Below are 19250 nucleotides of genomic sequence, written 5' to 3' on the forward strand. Positions count from 1 at the left end.
CCTGGACCTGATGCAAATCTTAAGCAGGCTCTGCCCTCCTGCTCTGATCTGCCACTTAATTCCTCCCACCAGGTGGGCCTGGGGCCAGAAGTAACTGCAGCTGTACTTCTGTAGCTGCACCACCCCCACTGCCCCTGGGGCAGTGACTGAACTGTGAACTCTGTCCCCTGCAGCTTTTCCCAGTAACTTTCTCTGTTGTCTTTGGTGTTTGTGGGTTGAGAAGTCTGGTAACTGCCACAGCTCACTGATTCAGGGAGCTAGGGCCTGTTCTGCCTGTCTCCTGGTCTGGTTGCTCGTGCCACACCCCATGCTAAGCTGTGCTCCCCTCTACTCTGTGCATGATAGATCTCATCCAGCGACCATCCAGGCTATCCTGGGCTACATCCCTGCTTCCCTCTACTATTTTGTGAGTTCTGCAGTTCTAGTATTTGTTCACAGTCATTTTTATAGGTTTTTGGAGGGACCTGGCGGGGAGCTCATGCAAGTCCCTGTTTTCCAGCTGCCTTCTTGGCTCTGCCCCCGGAAGTCCACTCCCCTCACTTTCAACCATTACTATTGCTTTGGAAGATGACTGCATATAAGACAATGCTCTTCAGGGAAAGAAGTTATGATCAGAGAAATCACAAGTCTCAATGATGCCAAATAGAGCAATACAAAGTCCCCTGACATGCCCTCTTCTTCTAGACAATAAGCTCTAGGAGGACAGGATATATCTTACTTTTGCACTTGTTTTCTGAGAACTTAGCTCATTGTTTGACACAATCAACTTTTAGTAAATAGATTTCATTTATTCATTAATTAGTTTCCTTTAGTTTTCACTTTGTCTTATTTCCTAAAAATATTCCCAGATTTCTGTTTTCCTCTCCCTTTATACACAAAGTCTAGTAATAAGTAGATAAGGGCCATGAGCAAGATGTTGCCTTAAAAAAATTATTTTACCGTGGGTTGGAAAGACTGGCAGGAGATCAGAATATCTTGGGAAGCCACAGAAATAGCTTACACATGTTAATCAAATGTTGACTATGAAAATCATCAATTCAAGATCCATTACAGAGAAGGATTTGACATGCCATTGTGATGGTTGGTTGTGGGATGAAAAGTGAAGAGAGCAGTGAGGGTTATGACCTTTGGCTCCTAAGTCATAGTAGTATGAATGATAGTAATTGTGAAGAAGTGACTAGGTGACCAGGAAGAGGTGGACTTCCTCTCTGCCATATTGATCTTCAGATTTTAGTAGTTTAACAAAGTGAAACTATCTGGATGGGAATGGCTGTATGAAACCAGAAAAAAAGGTGAAAGGTCAGGGTATTAGAAGATATTTAAAGAAAAACTTCTCGACAGTAGAGAGGATGAAACAATTTCACAATGAATGTGGAACATTCCACTTTCAAACTCTTGAGTGTAATTTTTAATAAAATAAAATATATTTCTACTGGTCTGGGTTAATTTACCCCATAAGTTCAAGTTAAAAACAAAGTGATTGAAAAACAAGATCATTGACTTTAAAGGAAAAAAACTACATAGTATCAATTTCTTCAAAGAAATTTATATCTACTTTAAGGGTGTTATCATCCTTTGGGTAAAAGCTATGACCAACAACAACAAAAAGTAATACGATTATTACTGATTTTGTCAAATTAAAGGATAAACATTGTATGTATCCAATCCAACCATGAACATAAGGCTTTTGTATATCTGTGTGTATGTGTATGTGAAAGATTGTTTTCTTTTGGTAAACTGTGACAGAAAAATTACTTTACTGGAGGATAAAGAAAACATTGAATGAATATGCCACTAATGGAGACAAGTCATCTTTTCTAGAATGACCTTGTCCTTTACACCCACTAACTCCATTATTGGAAACATTGATTGTATATTTACAAATCAAAGTGTCTTTGGAGCACATCTAGTTTTATATACTAATTTTAATATGTTTTATATAAATATTTAAGACATGAAATATAGATAATTTAATATATGACATACTGTATACTAGGTTAATAGATTACTAAATATTATATATTGTCATCGAGTTCTAAATACTGATAACTACCATAACTTTCTATTTATCTATCTATAGCTGAAATAATTTGAGCTCAGAGATGTTTATAATATTAACATAGAATATTAAATGAAGGAGTCGGGATCCTAAGCCAGACTCCCTGACTTCTAATGTTGCACTTGGCTCATTATTACTCATTATTGCTATTGATTACACAATTGAACATACAATTCCACTGCCCATTTTAGAGGTATTATATCTTTGCCTGTACAGCACTAATCTTATGTACAATAAAATTAGTAGACAAGAGAATTAAAGAAGAGAAAAAAAATGCATATTGCAAACTTAACATGTTGAACAAAATTATGGTTTTCTGATAATGAATATATAGTCATATAGAGGAGGATGGGACTATGGCAAAGGAACATGTTATTTTTTTCAGTAAACTCCTGCCTGCTGTGAGAACAGGTCAATTTTCTCTATCTCTTTTTCACTTTCAATTTTACTCCATTTTGTAGTACAGTTATTTTAAACAAACAGCTTTTTGTTACACAATTAGTCTCTCCTTATAGCAAGAAATATACTTATATGTAATTTATATATAAACATATTACATCATAAAATATTATGCAATATTATGTCATAAACTATCCTATCCTATGATATTATATTAAAATAGATTTATATAATACATATGCAGTAGTCAATATCAAAAAACACGTCAAGCACATTCCATATTATATGCAAAATTGCAAGCTCATAGTCCCCCAATTCTCCAATGAGAGGGGGGAAGTGCATTCCTCACATGTTCACTTGGGTCAGAATGGGTGATGGTATTAAACATCTTGCCAAACATGATTTTTGACTGTGTGGGAGTGCTTGTTTCATAGGTGAGTAGACATTCAAATTGGAATGTGCTTCACTTCCTTGGTAAACTATCATTTACAAGAGCTTTGCATTCATCTAAAAACTAGCATTATGTCTCCTGAACCTAAAGAGTTCCATGATATATTTGACATGCCATGTTGAAATTAATGTTGACTATTTTCAGTCCTGAGTCTTTGCTCCTACTTATTATGGATTTTGGGGATCTAGAGTCTCATCAGCCATTATTTAAGAGTCAATATATAGGTGCTATACATCTGAACAGTTTCATTGCAATATTGCTAAATATGAAAGAATATGAAAATGATGTACTCTTCAATTCAACTAAACTCAATTCAATCACAACTGAAACATATATTAATTAAATACCTGTCATTCATAAGGCTCCATTTTAAGCAGTCAGGATAAATGAACAAAAGGCTGGGGGGATCATCTATTGGAAGGCATGATGTATAAAAATAAGTATAGAAAATTGTGCTTTGTGTATATATGGAACTCTTGGAACTAGGGGGATTAGGAAAAGTTTCATGGAAGAATGACTGAACCTGGCTTTGAAGGATATAAGGGACTATAATAGGTAGAAGTAAGGAGGAACAATATTCCAGACATACAGAATAAGCTGAGAGACACTGGAGAAGACTGCTCAAGCCCAGGGAACCAATGGAGTGACATTATGCATGAGAAGGAGTATGGACAATAATATGAAATCAATCAGGATAGGTAAGGCGAAGATAAGGAAAGGCAGGCAATAAGTATTTACTATACTCCAGAAGAAATACCAAGTACTAGGGTACAAATAAAGACAAAAGAGAGGGAATTCCAGTTCTCAAGGAGCTTATACTCTAATGAGAGAAGATGCATAAAAGGGAAATGAAAAGTAGAAGGGGATGGAGAAGATATTCCTACAGAGAGAAGTTGGCATTGTCTGCAAGGTAAAAAGCACACTAAGGACAAGAATAAAGCATGGTTGACCTAGACCCAGCTTTAAAATGGAACTACAACAGGGAGGGAAATAAAGGCTTTAAATGCCAAATGGAGAAATTTGCATTTTCTCTTAGACACAAGAGAGAGCTACTGAATCTATTTAAACAAGGAATTAACACGATCAGGATTGTGCTTTTGGGGGATGATTTCTGACATATTTAAAAGATGAAGAATTTGAGATGGGACAGACTTGAATCATAAAGACCATTTATTAGGATATTATAATTGTCTAGTTGAGACATGATTTCATGCAATATTCAACATATTATCCTAGAAGGTTCTACAAAAAAAAAACAATAAAAATAGATACAGGTGTAGATATAGGTAGAGAAATAGTGATAAATAATACAGATCAATATATATATAGAGAAAAGGATGGAGAAAGAGAGAGAGTTATAGGTGTGGATGTATATCTATATAAATCTATATATGAATACATTTACGTATCCATGCGTATGCTTTCTGTTTATGAATATTGCTTGATTGGATTAGATATAATAATAGTAACAATATTAGTACTACTACTGGCAGCTAGGTGGCACAATGAATGGAGTGTTTGGCCTGAAGTGAGAAAAACTCAACTTCCCAAGTTCCAATTCCCATCATACACTTACTAGCTGTGTGACTCCGAGCAAGTCACTGAATTCTGTTTGCAGCAGTTTCCTCATCTGAAAAATGATCTGGAAAAGGAAATGGAAACCAGTCCAGTATCTTTGTAAAAAATTCCCAACTGAGGTACATCTAGGAATATACTTCTAGCCATATGATGCATAACTATATAATATCTATATCTAGAATGCTAGATACGTATCTCATCTCATCTCTCTCTCTCTCTCTCTCTCTCTCTCTCTCTCTCTCTCTCTCTCTCTCCCCTCTTAGATCTTCTCTGCTTCCTCTCCCAGAGGAATACAACTGTACCACTGTTACTATTATACATTTTCAGTGAAACCTATGGATCTGGGCTTTAATTAATATGGCTCATTAGGTTATGAACCAAGCCGGTGAACTTAACTTTAATTGTCAGCCAGTAGGCTCAAGTAGTTCAGAGTTAAGGCATTTGCTAAGATGGGCTAACAAGGACAGTAGCTGCAGAATAGTCTACTTTTAAAAACCAGGTACACACACACACAAACACACATACACACTCACAAATACATCCTTGAGAAAAAATGAGCACATGTTGGAATAATGGCACTAGTGAGGCAAGTTCCTAAAGAACACATGGGGCCAACTCAATTCACAATCTAGTGCAGCAGGGACTCAATTGCCCTTCTCTCCTCATGGAGTCCTCCTCTCTGCAGCTTGGTTCTCTATTGCAAGGACTACTTCTTCCTTGAATCCATAATTGAGTCAATTCTCTGTTGTTAGGGGTCAGAGCCCTTGAAAAAGCTGCCTCCCTTCAATGACTTCCTCTCTGGGCCTTTTTGTGCCTGCAGGATGTGTGTCTTTACTCCCTGCTGGATGCATTTCAACTGTTCCAAAAAGTCTCTCAAATTGCTGGATGAAGTGTCTTCAATTGGAAAAGTAGTACTGCTGCTACATTCCGCAGTCAATTAGCCAAAGAAGAGAGAAAAACCATTTAGCTCCACAGTCACCTTCCAAGACATGCTTGGCTTTCTCCTCCATAATAGCACTGCCAGCCTAGACTCACCTTAACAGTCTGACACTAGAACCAGCTGACAGTCTTTGAAGGTCACTCAGGGCCATGGACATTTATTTTTGCCCAGCCAGTGATTAAACTGTATGTATAATTCAAACAAAAAACTTGGGCCAAAGGTCAATGGTCACAATCAACTTATTAGACATACAGATCACACTTGATCAAACAGTACTTAGCAAAGCAGGGGTAGGGCCTGATGAGAACAAGATTCATTCATTCCTCCTCCCCTGCCCCCTCTTCCCTTCCTATAGAACTGCTTTTTCTTGCCACTTTTACTCAAGATAATTTGACCCATTCTATCTCCATTTCTCCCTCTTTCAATATATTGTTCTCTCATCCCTTAATTTAATTCGAAATCATGGCTTTATTGCCTCCAGGAAATCTAGGTAAACTTGTTCTCAAGCTATGTTTTCCTTTTACACTTTTACCCTCTTTGTTGCTAGGTACTCATTTTTTCCTCATTTTTCGGCTTTTTTTATATGTTCTCTTTCTCCATTAAAACATTAACCACTTGAGGGCAAGAACTATCTTTTTTGCCTATATTTTTTTTCCTTTGACTTAGCATAGTGTTGGCACTCAAAAAGTACTTCATAATTGTTTTTTTTTTCTTTTTTCTTTGTTCATAGATTTTTATAAACATCTTTTTTCAAGTTTGTGTCTTAAGTGTTCCTGACAACACAGCAGTGTTTTATGGTAGGATTCGTTTTTTTTTTTAATTTTCTCATTCTTCCAGTCTGTCTTCATACTTTATCTTAGAACCAGGTTCTACACACTTCTAGATGGAATATCTGGGCTGATCGTATATCCTCTAGGTACCTAGGAATTGTTTTTTATTAGGGATTTTGAGGGGTGTGTTTTTCCAGGATCTTAGGGCCAAATTTTCAGTGCTATTCAAATTGTCTCATCTAGAATGAAATCCGATTTCTGCCTTTCTGTTGTGCATTCTAAAATTTCCTGAATTCTTTTGCATGTCAGAAATATACTTATTGACTTGCCTCAAATAGAATACCAGTGGACTATAGCTGAATCCATCAAAGGTTCAGACTGATAGAATTGGAAGACTCCCTAGTTTAGGAATCTTGCACTGGTTATTAATTGACAGGCTTCGGATTACGCTGGAACTGAGATGCTGCTCTGCTTGTAAAGTCAGAGATCCTGTGTGTGTCTGAACTTTATCTATACTCAGCATACAGCCTAGGACTCATGACCATTCCTTACCCTGGAAGATTAGCTCAAGATTCAACTCTCCCTCCTGAGTAATCTCCAGATATTTATTTGACTTAGAACTAGGTAGTCATGTTCAAAGCTTTGACATGGAATGCATTCCTCTACCCTGCTCAAGTTTAGTTTCCTCTATGCTAGATTTTGGAACTTTTCTTTCCTTGGTGCATAATTTCTCCCTACATTTGGATGCTCCACCCATTGATAACTGGCTAGATTTCATCTCTAATGTCCACAGATGTGTCTGTCTCCCTATGCTGATCTGGGATAGGAAAAAAAAATACTTGTAAATTTTACTTGGATTCCTTATTCAGCATTTGGTCTGGTATGATTTAGCTCTATTTAGAGACTGAGGAAGAGTTTGGCAGCACTTCTTCCTGCTACCCCACCACCTTGATTCCAACACTAATATTACCACTTGACAATGCTTTGTATTTTAATTTTTTATTGAATTGTTCAGCTTTAGCTCAGTAATACTATGATAGTCATTTGCCCTTGATGCCAAGATGGCACAGCAAGATGTGCTGATTACAGAAATAGTGGGTTCACCTCCAATGAAAGTCTTTAGAAAAGAACTAGATGACTATGTTTTGCATATGTTATTGTAGACAATCCTTGTATGGGTTGGACTAGATGATCCCTAAGGTCTTTTCTACCTCTCAAATTCTATGAATCTGTAATTGTTAGCAGAGAGAGAAGAGAGGACAACATTATAAAAGTACTTAATTCTCTGGAATATTATATTGAAGTGTGATAGGAGCAATGTCCTAATCTCGAAGGAGCTCAGACTGTTAATATCACTACCTGATTATTTGAGTAGAATGCAAACCCAAGGAGCTCCCTATCAACTATGGCTGGTGAATTTCAGTTGAAACTTACCTCAGGGGTTTTCAATGCCTACCTTACAGAATAGCCTTCTCCATTTAAGTAAATCTTTCTTTTGTTAACTGTTGAATGACTTGAAAATGCATCATTTTATTCCAACTGAAACTATCTGGCACTAGTCTGAGATCAGGTCTAGAACACAACAGGGAAATTCCTCTCTTTTATGGCTTAAAATAATTGATAGCTGAGACATCTTTCAATTCTGATTTGTTTTTCCTTGGTTTGTCACTTCATACTTTTCCCCCTACTTTGTTTACCAATACTAGGCATTGTCTGCTTAGATGCCATGATCCTTAACATTGTAATTCTTGTGTAAATTGAGTGCCATTTTCTGGAAGAGGAATCCATTTGCTACATATAAGTAGTGAGAATATTTCCCTGAGATTTCCTTTTTCACTTTGGATTACAGATTTCAAATGCTATTCCTTTTCTAATCTCTGAATTCTCCATTATCAATTTGACACGTTATCCACCCATCCTACCAAAGCTACTTCAAGTTCATTAATAGCAGAATTTGATTTTGTAAGGGGATAAACATGAGAAAAATGAAGAGTGAGAGAATCAATAGCAGTACTAACAGGGGGATTTTCTTGGCTGTCTACTCTGTTTTCCAATGAAAAATAATCATTCTCGAACATTGTGGGAAAAAAATCATGACATATATGGTAGATAATTTTTCAAAAAAATTTTTAAAAACTAAATAGCTGAAGCCATCTTGTGGCCCCAGTGAATGCCATTCTTCCATTGGAGAAAATAACTTGAATTGATATGGTATTTTCTTTTTAGCTTCAAAGGCACGGTGTTTAAGTGAGTAGCGGACTACTCAGATTTACAATGTCTTGAGTTCAAGTACTGTCTCTGGTATGTATTGACTGTGACCTTTGACAGGTTACAACTTTTGAGAAACACAAGAAACTCTCTAAGACTGTAGGGTACAGAAGAATTTCATATGTACATTGCTGGAAGAAGTTTCTGTATTTAAAATACCCTATACTGATGGAATTATACAGAAGGAAAAAGAGAGAGAAAAAGGGACAAAAAGAGAAATGGAGGAAGAAAAGAGAAAAGTAGGAAGGAAGGATGAAAAAAGAAAGGGAGTGATGGGAAGAGGAAGAAAGGAGAGAAGAGAGGAAAATGAAAATATTGCAAGACATATATATGTGTGTGTGTGTATATATATATGTGTGTGTGTGTATGTATGTATGTATCTACATATATACATATATGTATATAAAATTTTAATTTTAGGGGGAGAAATATATCGAGATTACATCCAAAAAAATCTGTGAGTTTTTTTTAGTTATGTCTCTTACTTCCAAATAGAGACCAGAGAAGTTAGGATTCTTTGGTTTCTTAGGTTTAGTGAATTGTGAATACTGGAAATTCATTTTGCTAGTGTAATTCCAAAATACATTTTTGACAAAAAGGATTCCTAAGGAACAAAATCCATTCCTAACAGAAATGTTTTAATGATCTATCAATTAGTGTAAGAATGAAAATAAATTGACACTATCTCCTAAAACCCTCCCCCACCCACACACATACTCCAAGACCAAAAGGCTTCATGCATGCCTTTGGTGGGAAAGTCTGAATCTGTTATTTAACATCTACAATGTTTAATGCTTATTTGACCTAATTATGTCTCCTTAACTAAAATGTGATTGATATAACACAAACAACTGACACAAGCCTGGAATTCAATTTAAAACCATATTTTTTTAAAATATTATTTATTTATTTTTAGTTTTCAGCATTCACTTCAATAAAATCTTGAGTTCCACATTTTTCCCCATCTCTGCAAATTGATCCAAAATTAATAAAGAGTCAACATATACATTCTATTAAATGTATTTTCATATTAGTCATGTTTTAATAAGAATTAGAACCAATGGGAGAAACCACAAGAAAGAAGAAAGAAAAAAAGGAAGAAAGAGCGAGAGAGCAAACAATATGCTTCCCATTTGCATAAACATTCCACAGTTCTTTAGTTATTTTTATGGATGTGTACAGCATTTTCCATCATGAGTCTTGGGGAGTTGTTTTAGATCCTTGCATTGCTAAGAAAATATAGCTCTATCATAAGTAGTCATCATACAATGTGGCTGTTACTGCACACAATGTTCTCTTGGTTCTGCTCACTTCACACAGCATCAGTTCATGTAAATCTTTCTAGATTTTTATGAAGACCATATGCTCATCATTTCTGATAGCACAATAGTGTCCCATTGCATTTATCTGCCACAGCTTGTTTGCCCATTCCCCAACTGATGGGGATCCCCTCAATTTCCAATTGTTTTCCACTACAGAAAGAGCTGTTATAAATGTTTTTTGTGCATGAGGATCCTTTTCTCATTTTTATGATTTCTTTGGGATACAGTCCTAGAAGTGGTATTGCTGGGTCAAAGGGTAAGCACATTTTTATAGCCCTTTGGGCATAGTTCCAAATTGCTCTCCAGAAAGGCTGGATCGGTTCACAACTCCATCAACAATGTAACAGTGTTCCTATTTCCCCACATCTTCTCCAGCCTTTATCATTTTCCTGTTTTGTCATGTTAGCCAATCTGACAGGAGAGATGTGGTACCTAAGAGTTGTTTTGATTTACATTTCTCTAATCAATAGTGATTTTGAGCATTTTCTCATATGATTATAGACAGCTTTAATTTCTTCCTCTGGAAACTGCCTGTTCATAACCTTTGAATATTTCTCAATTGGGGAATGATTGTATTCCTATAAATTTGACTCAGTTCCCTGTATATTTTAGAGATGAGTCCTTTATCAGAGAAACTGGTTGCAAAAATTCTTCCCAATTTTCTACTTCCCTCCTAATCTTGCTTGTATTGGCTCTGTTTGTACAAAAACTTTTCAATTTAATGTAATCAAAATTATCCATTTTGCATTTTGTAAATATCCCTATCTCTTGTTTGATCATACATTCTTCCCTTCTCCATAAGTCTGACAGGTAAACTATTCCTTGCTCTCTCAAATTGCTTATAGTATCAGCCTTTATATCTAAATTGCGAACCCATTTTGACTTTATTGTTGTATATGGTGTAAGATATTGGCCTATGTTCAGTTTTTGATTTTTTTATTTTCTGTTTTTCCCAGCAGTTTTTGTGAAATAGTGAGTTCTGATCCAAAAACTGGAGTCTTTGGATTTATCAGAGTCAATTACTGTAATCATTGACTACTGCATATTGTGTACCTAACCTATTCCACTGATCTACCACTCTATTTCTCAGCCAGTACCAAGTAATTCTGATGATTGCTGCTTTATAATACAGTTTAATATCTGGCATGGCTAGGCCACCTTCCCTAGCATTTCTTTTCATTTATCCCCTTGGTATTCTGTAACTTTTGTTCTTACAGATGAATTTTCTCATTATTTTATCTAGCTCTACAAAATAATTTCGGCAGTTTGATTGGTATGGCACTAAATAAGTAAATTAATTCAGGTAAAATTGTCATTTTTATTACATTAGCTCTGCCTAACCATGAGCAACAGTAAGATTAAGTTGGGAGTTTTTTATTGTTTTCTCTTTTATCACTTATTTAATCAAGTGTCCTTAAAGAGTTTGCCTTTTGTTTCACTGATTAAATTAGGAGTCCTTGATGACCTTCTTGTCTCAAGGGAAAGCCTAATTTGCATGGGTTTGCATGACATGTTTGTGACATCAGAGGTTTTAGACCATGTGGGTTTAAGTCGCATTTTTGTGATGCTTTTAGGTCATGTGGGTGAGTCGCATGTGTGACTCACCTTTGACCCTGAACAAGATATAGAAACTCAGAGGTTGGCATTCTCCCTTTTGGCTCTGAGCCACTGGAGGAGTGGTGTGTGAGTCTGGGCTAGCCACTGTTAAGAGCTCCCCGGCTTGTGAATTCAGATGTTGATGGTTACTTGGTAGCTACGAATTGTGATCTGGTCTGCTTATATTGTGTATGTTTGTAACTTGTTTGTATTTGCTCTGAAGTTCAGATTGCTGGCTTTTCCTCCTGAACTAAGTTTATATATATATATATATATATATATATATATATATATATACACATATATATGTATGTATGTATATATATGTATGTATATGTATATGTACATATATGTGTGTGTGCATGCATATGTGTATATAGCATATATATATAGGATTAAAGTAAGATTGTTAACCCATTAATGTTACTTTCCATAATAAAGCAGATCAAAAGAACCTGTGCTAGCAGTGTTCTTGTTGTTGGGCTTGCATTGGTCTTTCCCACTCACAGCAGCTGCTAGCCAAATTATTGCAAGAGCAATTGATGGCTTTTTTCCATTTATGTAGATCTGATTTTATTTGTAGAAAAAGTGTTTTGTGGTTGTGTTCACATAGGCCCTGGGTTTGTTTTGGCAGGTAGACTCCCAAAAACTTCATTGTGTGTACAGTAACTGTAAATGGAATTTATCTTTCTATCTCTTGCTGTTGGTCTTTGTTAGTAATATATAAAATGCTGAGGGCTCATGTGGGTTTATTTTATGTTCTGCAACTTTGTGAAAGATATTTATTATTTCAAGTAGTTTTTTTACTTGATTTTCTAGGATTCTCTAACTAAATAATTGCATCATCTGCAAAGAGGGATAACTTAGTTTCTTCTTTGCCTGTCCTAATTCCATCAATTTATTTTTCTTCTCTTATTGCTAATGCTAATATTTCCAGTACAAAATTGAATAATGAGTGATAATGGACATCCTTGTTTCACCCCCGACCTTATTGAGAATGCATCTAGCTTATCCCCATTATGAATAATGCTTGCTGATGGTTTTAGGTAGATGCTACTCATCATTTTATAGAAGATTCCATTTATTCCTATACTTTCTAGTGTTTTTAATAGGAACGGGCACTGTATTTTGGCAAAAGCTTTTTCTGCATCTATTGAGATAATCAGATAGTTTGTACTAGTTTTCTTATTGATATTATAAATTATTCTGATGTTTTCCTAGTATTGAGCCAGTCTTGCAGTCCTGGAATAAACTCTACCTGGTCATAGTGTATTATTCTCATGACAAGTTGCTATAATCTTTTTCCTTATATTTTATTTAAAATTTTTGCATCTATATTCATTAGGGAAATTGGTCTATAATTTTCTTTCTCTGTTTTGACTCTTTTAGGTATCAGTATCATATTTGTATCATCAGAACAATTTTGTAGGACTCCTTCTTGGCCAATTTTCCCAAGTAGTCTATATACTATCAGAATTAAATTTTCTTCTCAGTGTTTGATAGAATTCACTTGTAAATCCATCTGGCCATGCAGTTTGTTTGCTTTTTCCCTGTGAGTTCCTTGATGACTTGTTCAATTTCTTTTTTCTCAGATGGAGTTATTTAAATATTTTACTTCCTCTTCTATCGATCTGGTCTATTTATATTTTTTGTGAACATTCATACATTTCACTATGATTGTCAAATCCATGGGCATGCAGTTGGACAAAATAGTTCTTAATTATTGTTTTAATTTTACCTCCATTGGTGGTGAATTCACCCTTTTCATTTTTGATGCTGGTAATTTAGTTTTATTATTTCTTTTTTAAATAAAATTAACCAAAGATTTATCTATTTCATTTTTTTCATAAAACTGGCTCTTAGTCTTATTTAGTAGTTCAATAGTTTTCTTCATTTTAATGTTATTAATCTCTCCTTTTGTTTTCAGTATCTCTAATTTCGTATTTATTTACACATTTTAATTTCTTCTTTTTCTAGCTTTTTTAGTTGCATGCCAAATTTATTGGTCGCTTTCTCTATTTTATTCATGTAATGGTTAAGAGATATAAAACTTCCCTAAGAACTGCTTTTGCTGCATCCCATAAGTTTTGTTATGTTGTTTCATTATTTTCATTCTGTTGGATGAAGTTATTGTTTCTATGATTTGCTTTTTGCCTACTAATTGTTTAGGATTAGATTATTTTGTTTTCAATTAACTTTTTCTGTCTTTCTATGTCCCTTTATTATACATAATTTTTATTTCATCATGATCTGAAAAGGATGCATTTAATATTTCTACCTCTCTGCATTGTATTGTGAGGTTTTTATGGCTTATTACATGGTAAGCTTTTGTGTAGGTGGTATATACCACCGAGAAAAAGTGGTATATTCCTTTCAATCCCCATTCAGTTTTCTCCAGATTTCTACCATATCTAACTTTTCTAAAATTCTATTCATCTCCTTAACTTCTTTCTTGTTTATTTTGTAGTTAGATTTATCTAGTTCAGAGAGGGGGAGATTGAGGTATGCCACTAGTATAGTTTTGCTGTCTATTTTTCCTGTGACTTCCTTAATTTCTCTTCTAAGAAGGATGCTCTACTACTTGGCTCATATGTGTTTAGTAATGATATTACTTCGTTGTCATTTAGGAGGATGTTGTTTTCTTCCTTATTTCTTTTAATTAGATCTATTTTCAACTTTTCCTTTGTCTGAGATCAAAATTCCTATCCCTGGTTTTTTTTTTTTTGCTTTTTTTTCTTCAGTTTAAGCATAATATATTCTTCTCCAGTCTTTTACTTTACCATGTGTCTAACCCTCTGTTACAAGTGTGTTTCTTGTAAACAACATGCTGTAGGATTATCATGTTTATTCCCCTGTTCTATCTGCTTCCATTTTATAGGAGAGTTCTTCCCATTCACATTCACAGTTATGATTACTATCTGTGTCTTTCTCTCCATCCTTTTCACCCCCACTCACTTTATGTTTTTTGTTGTCCTTTCTCCCTTTACTTCTCACTGGAGGCTTTGGCAACCATCTCCCTCAATTTACCCTCCCTTCTGTCAGCCCCCCCTCCCTTTTCTTTCCTTTTCTTTCTCCATTAGTACTTCTTCCCTCTCTTCTATCCCCCCTCCCTTTCCTTTCCCCTTTACCTACCTATTGTTTATAGGGCAAGTTATATTTCTATATCGAACTGAATATGTCATTCCTTCCTTGAGCCAAATCCAATGAGAGTAAAGTTAAAACAATACTCATCTCTCTTTCTTCTTTCCCTCTACTGTGATAGGTCTTTGTGCCTCTTCATGTGATGTAATTTATCCTTTGGTGACTCCTGTTTTCCTCTTCTCCCATTGCAATCCCTTTTCACCACTAAATTTTTTTAGCATCATATCAAATTCAACTTATAACCACACACTCTGTCTATGTATGTCCTTTTTAATTGTCGTAATAAAGATACAGTTCTCAAGAGTTACAAGTATCACCTTTCCCATGTAGGGATGTAAACAGTTTGCCCTTATTGAATATTGTGTTTCTTTTTTTTCTTTCTGGTTTAACTTTTTATGCCTTCCTTGAGCCATGTGTTTGAAGATCAAATTTTCTGTAGTGCTCCGGTCTTTTCATCAAGAAAGTTTGGAAATCCCCTATTTCACTGAATGTCCATCTCCTTCCCTGAAATATTATGCTCAATTTCACTGGGTCATTGATCCTTGGTTGTAATGCAAGCTCTTTTGCCTTACAGAATATCATATCCCAAACCCTCTGAACTTTTAATGTAGAAGCTGCAGGATCCTGTGGAATCCTTACTACAGTTCCATGATGTTTGAATCTTTCTTTCTGGCTGCTTGCAGTATTTTCTTCTTGACCTGATAATTCTGGGACTTGGCTATAATATTCCTTGGCATTTTCTATTTGGCCTCTCTTTCAGGAGGTGATCAGTGGATTCTTTCAATGATTATTTTACTCTCTGTTTCTAGGACCTCAGGGCAGTTTTCTTTGATGACTTCTTGAAAATTGCTATCCAGGATCTTTTTTTCACCATGGGTTTCAGGTAGACCAATAATTTTTAAATTATATCTCCTGGATCTGTTTTCCAGGCTGTCATTTTTCCAATGAGATATTTTATGTTTTCTTCAATTTTTTTCCTTCTTTCGATTTTGTTTGACTGATCCTTGATGTATCATAAAGTCGTTAGGTTCTGCTTGCTCAATTCTAATTTTTAATGAATTGTTTCCTCCAGTTAGCTTTTGTACCTCCTTTTCCATTTGGCCACTTCTGCTTTTTAAGGAGTTGTTTTCTTCAGTGTACTTTTTTCATTTTGTGAAATGTATTTTTTAGGAATTTTTCAGTCTTTCTTCTATCTCTCATATTTGACTTTTAAAATCTTTCTTGATCTCTTCCAAGAAGGCTAGTTGGGCTTGAGGCCAGTTCATATTTCCCTTTGACATGTTGGATGTGACTATATGGACAATGTTGTACCCTCCTGAATTTGTGTTTTGATCTTCCTTGTCACCAAGATACTTCTCTGTGGTTATCTTTGTCTTTGTTGTTTCTTGCTCATGTTGCTTGCCTTTTTTTCTGGCTTTTAAAATTGATTTTTGCTTCTAGGGGTATGGGGGGCACTGTCCCAAGCTTCTTGTGCTTGGGGCTGGGGGGCCTGGTTACTGGTTTGCTGAGGTGGGGCTTGTTACTGGCTTGCTGGGTCGCCTCCTGTCCTGTACTGATCCCTTTCAGCCACAGCAAGAAGTACTTTTCCCATTAACCCCACCCAACTTCCCAAGCTAAAAGATTGCTGCCCCTCATCTTTCTACTGGTTCCACTGTTTCAGGATTTTTCCTGGAGTAATATTCTCTGGGTTTTTCAAGGTTGACAAGGGAGGCTGACAGCAATGTGTTGCTTACTCCACCATCTTGGTTCCTGGAAGTTGTAATGGCAAGCAAATTGGGACTTTTTATTTTGCTCTTTTTTTTCTTTTGGAGTTCTAGTTCTTCTCAGCACTAACATAATCAAGTGCCTTTGATTGAGACTTGCTTTTGTTTGAAACAAGAGACTTTGATTAATCAAGAGTCTTTCATGACCTGCTTAGGTCACAAGAAAGCCTAAGTCCCATTAGTTCAAGTCACATGGTTGTGACTCCCTGTTTGGGTTGACCCTGAAGAAGTGTATATATACATTTTGCTTACCTTAACTTTTTGCTTTGGGGGATCACTCATTGCAAGAGTGTTAATGCGGAGATTCTAGGTAGCTGTTAAGGAGTCCACTGGCTTTGTAAACTCAGATGTTGGTGCTTCTCTCTCTGGAAACTATTTATGTATGTATTGTTATGGACAGACACTTAGAAGCTCTCTATGCTGATTTGTGTTAATTGCTCTGTTTATATCATTTCTGCTTATAATTTCTGTTCGTGTTTTCTCTGAAGTTCATGGAGCTGGCCTTTTCCCCTGAACTAAGTGAATGATATATGTATGTTTAATTAAAGTCAGATTTTAAACCCCTTAAATTTGCTTTCCTTAGAAAAGCAGATCAAAGAATCTGTGCTAGCAGACTTCTTGTGTGCTGGTGTCATTGGTCTTACACTTCCACAGCAGCTGCTAGTAGCATTGTTGTTACAGAAGTCAAAATAGGTGACTTTTAAACATTCCATCTGTTGGCTGATAGCTCCAAGACAGTTGCTGCCACTACTGTGGCTGCCACTGCTGCTCATTCAATTACCTTAATACTGAGAAAGATCTCATGAATTACATGCATCATCTGTCCATGTAGGAATGTAAGGAAAACAGTTCCACTTTAGTAAGTCCCTTATGATTTGTTTTTCTTGTTTACAATTTCATGCTTCTCTTAATTCTTGTGTTTGAAAGTCAAATTTTCTATTCAGCTCAGGTCTTTTCACTAAGAAAGCTTAAAAGTCTTCTATTTTACTGAAAATCCATAATATGGGGGCAGAGGCAAGATGGCGACTGGAAAGCAGGGGCTTGCATGAGGTCCCCGCACCCTGGTCCCTCCAAAAACCTATGAAACTGGCTCTAAACAAATTCTAGAGCTGCAGAACCCAAGGAATAGCAGAGTGAAGCAGTGCTCCAGCCCAGGATGGCCTGGATGGTTACTGGGTAAGGTCTATCCCACAGAGCTTGGAGCGGAGGGGAGCAGAACCCAGCGTGGGCTGGGCCTGGACCAACCAGACTGGGAGCCAGGTGAAACAGGCCCTAGCACCCTGAATCATTGAGCTGCGGCAGTAACCAGACTTCTTAACCTGCAAACACCAAAGACAACAAGTAAAGTTAGTGGGAAAAGATGTGGGGAATGAAAGAAGTTTGCATTTCGACCACCATCCCGGGACGGGGGGGGGGGGGAGCACAGGTGGTGCAGCTCTGAGGACAGAACTACAGCTGCAGTTGCTTCCATCCCCAAGCCCACCTGGTGGGAGGAATTAAGTGGCAGGTCAGAGCAGGAGTGCAGAGCCTGCTTAATATTTGAGTCACCATCGAGGTTGGCGGTTCTTGGAGGAAGAGAAGAGCTTCTGTGGCAGAGCTTGGTGCATAGAAATAGCTCTGAAAACAACAGTGCAACCCCTCATGCTTTGGACAAAGTACTCTCTACTCTACAAGCAGTCATACACCAATGAAAAACTCAAGGGTCAGGTAGTTGGCTGGGAACATGGCCAGGCAATGAAAACAGACTCAGATTCAGACTCAGACTTTGGAATCTTTCTTTGGGTGACAAAGACCAAAACATACAGCCAGAAAAAGTCAACAAAGTCAAAAAGCATACATCAAAAGTCTCCAAGAAAAATATGAATTGGTCTCAGGCCTTGGAAGAGCTCAAAAAGCATTTGGAAAAGCAAGTTAGAAATGGAGAGGAAAAACTGGGAAGATAAATGAGAATGATGTGAGAAAACCACAAAAAACAAGTGAAGGACTTGCTAAAGAAGACACAAAAAATACTGAAAAAAAAATACTGAAGAAAACAACACCTTAAAAACTGGACTAACTCAAACGGCAAAAGAACTCCAAAAAGCCAATGAGGAGAAGAATGCCTTGAAAGGCTGAATTAGCCAAATGGAAAAGGAGGTCCAAAAGACCACTGAAGAAAATACTACTTTAAAAATTAGATTGGAGTAAGTGGAAACTAGTGACTTTATGAAAAATAAAGATATTATAAAACAGAACTAAAGGAATGAAAAGATGGAAAACAATGTGAAATATTTCTTTGGAAAAACCACTGACCTGGAAAACAGATCCAGGAGAAATAATTTAAAAATTTTTGGACTACCTGAAAGCCATGATCAAAAAAACAGCCTAGATATCATCTTTAAAGAAACTATCAAGGAAAACCACCCTGAAATTCTAGAGCCAGAGGGTAAAATAGAAATTGAAAGAATCCACTGATTGCCTCTTGGAAAAGATCCCAAAAAGAAAACTCCTAGGAATATTGTCACCAAATTCCATAGCTCCCAGATCAAGGAGAAAATAGTGCAAGCAGCCAGAAAGAAACAATTTGAGTATTGTGGAAACACAATCAGGATAACACAAGATCTAGCAGCTTCTACATGAAGGGATCGAAAGGTTGGGAATATGATATTCCAGAGGTCAATGGAGCTAGGGTTATAACCAAGAATCACCTACCCAGCAAAACTGAGTATTATGCTCCAAGGCAAAATATGGATTTTCAATAAAATAGAGGACCTTCAAGCTTTCTCAGTGAAAAGACCAGAGCTGAATAGAAAATTTGACTTTCAGACACAAGAATTAAGAGAAGCATGAAAAGGTAATCAAGAAAGAGAAATCATAAGTGACTTACTAAAGCTGAACATTTTTGTTTAAATTCCTACATGGAAAGATGATGTGTATAATTCATGAGACCTCGGTATTAGGGTATCTGAAGGGAATATATATAT

This window comes from Trichosurus vulpecula, chromosome 3 (assembly GCF_011100635.1).
Source record: "Trichosurus vulpecula isolate mTriVul1 chromosome 3, mTriVul1.pri, whole genome shotgun sequence".
Classification (NCBI taxonomy): domain Eukaryota; kingdom Metazoa; phylum Chordata; class Mammalia; order Diprotodontia; family Phalangeridae; genus Trichosurus; species Trichosurus vulpecula.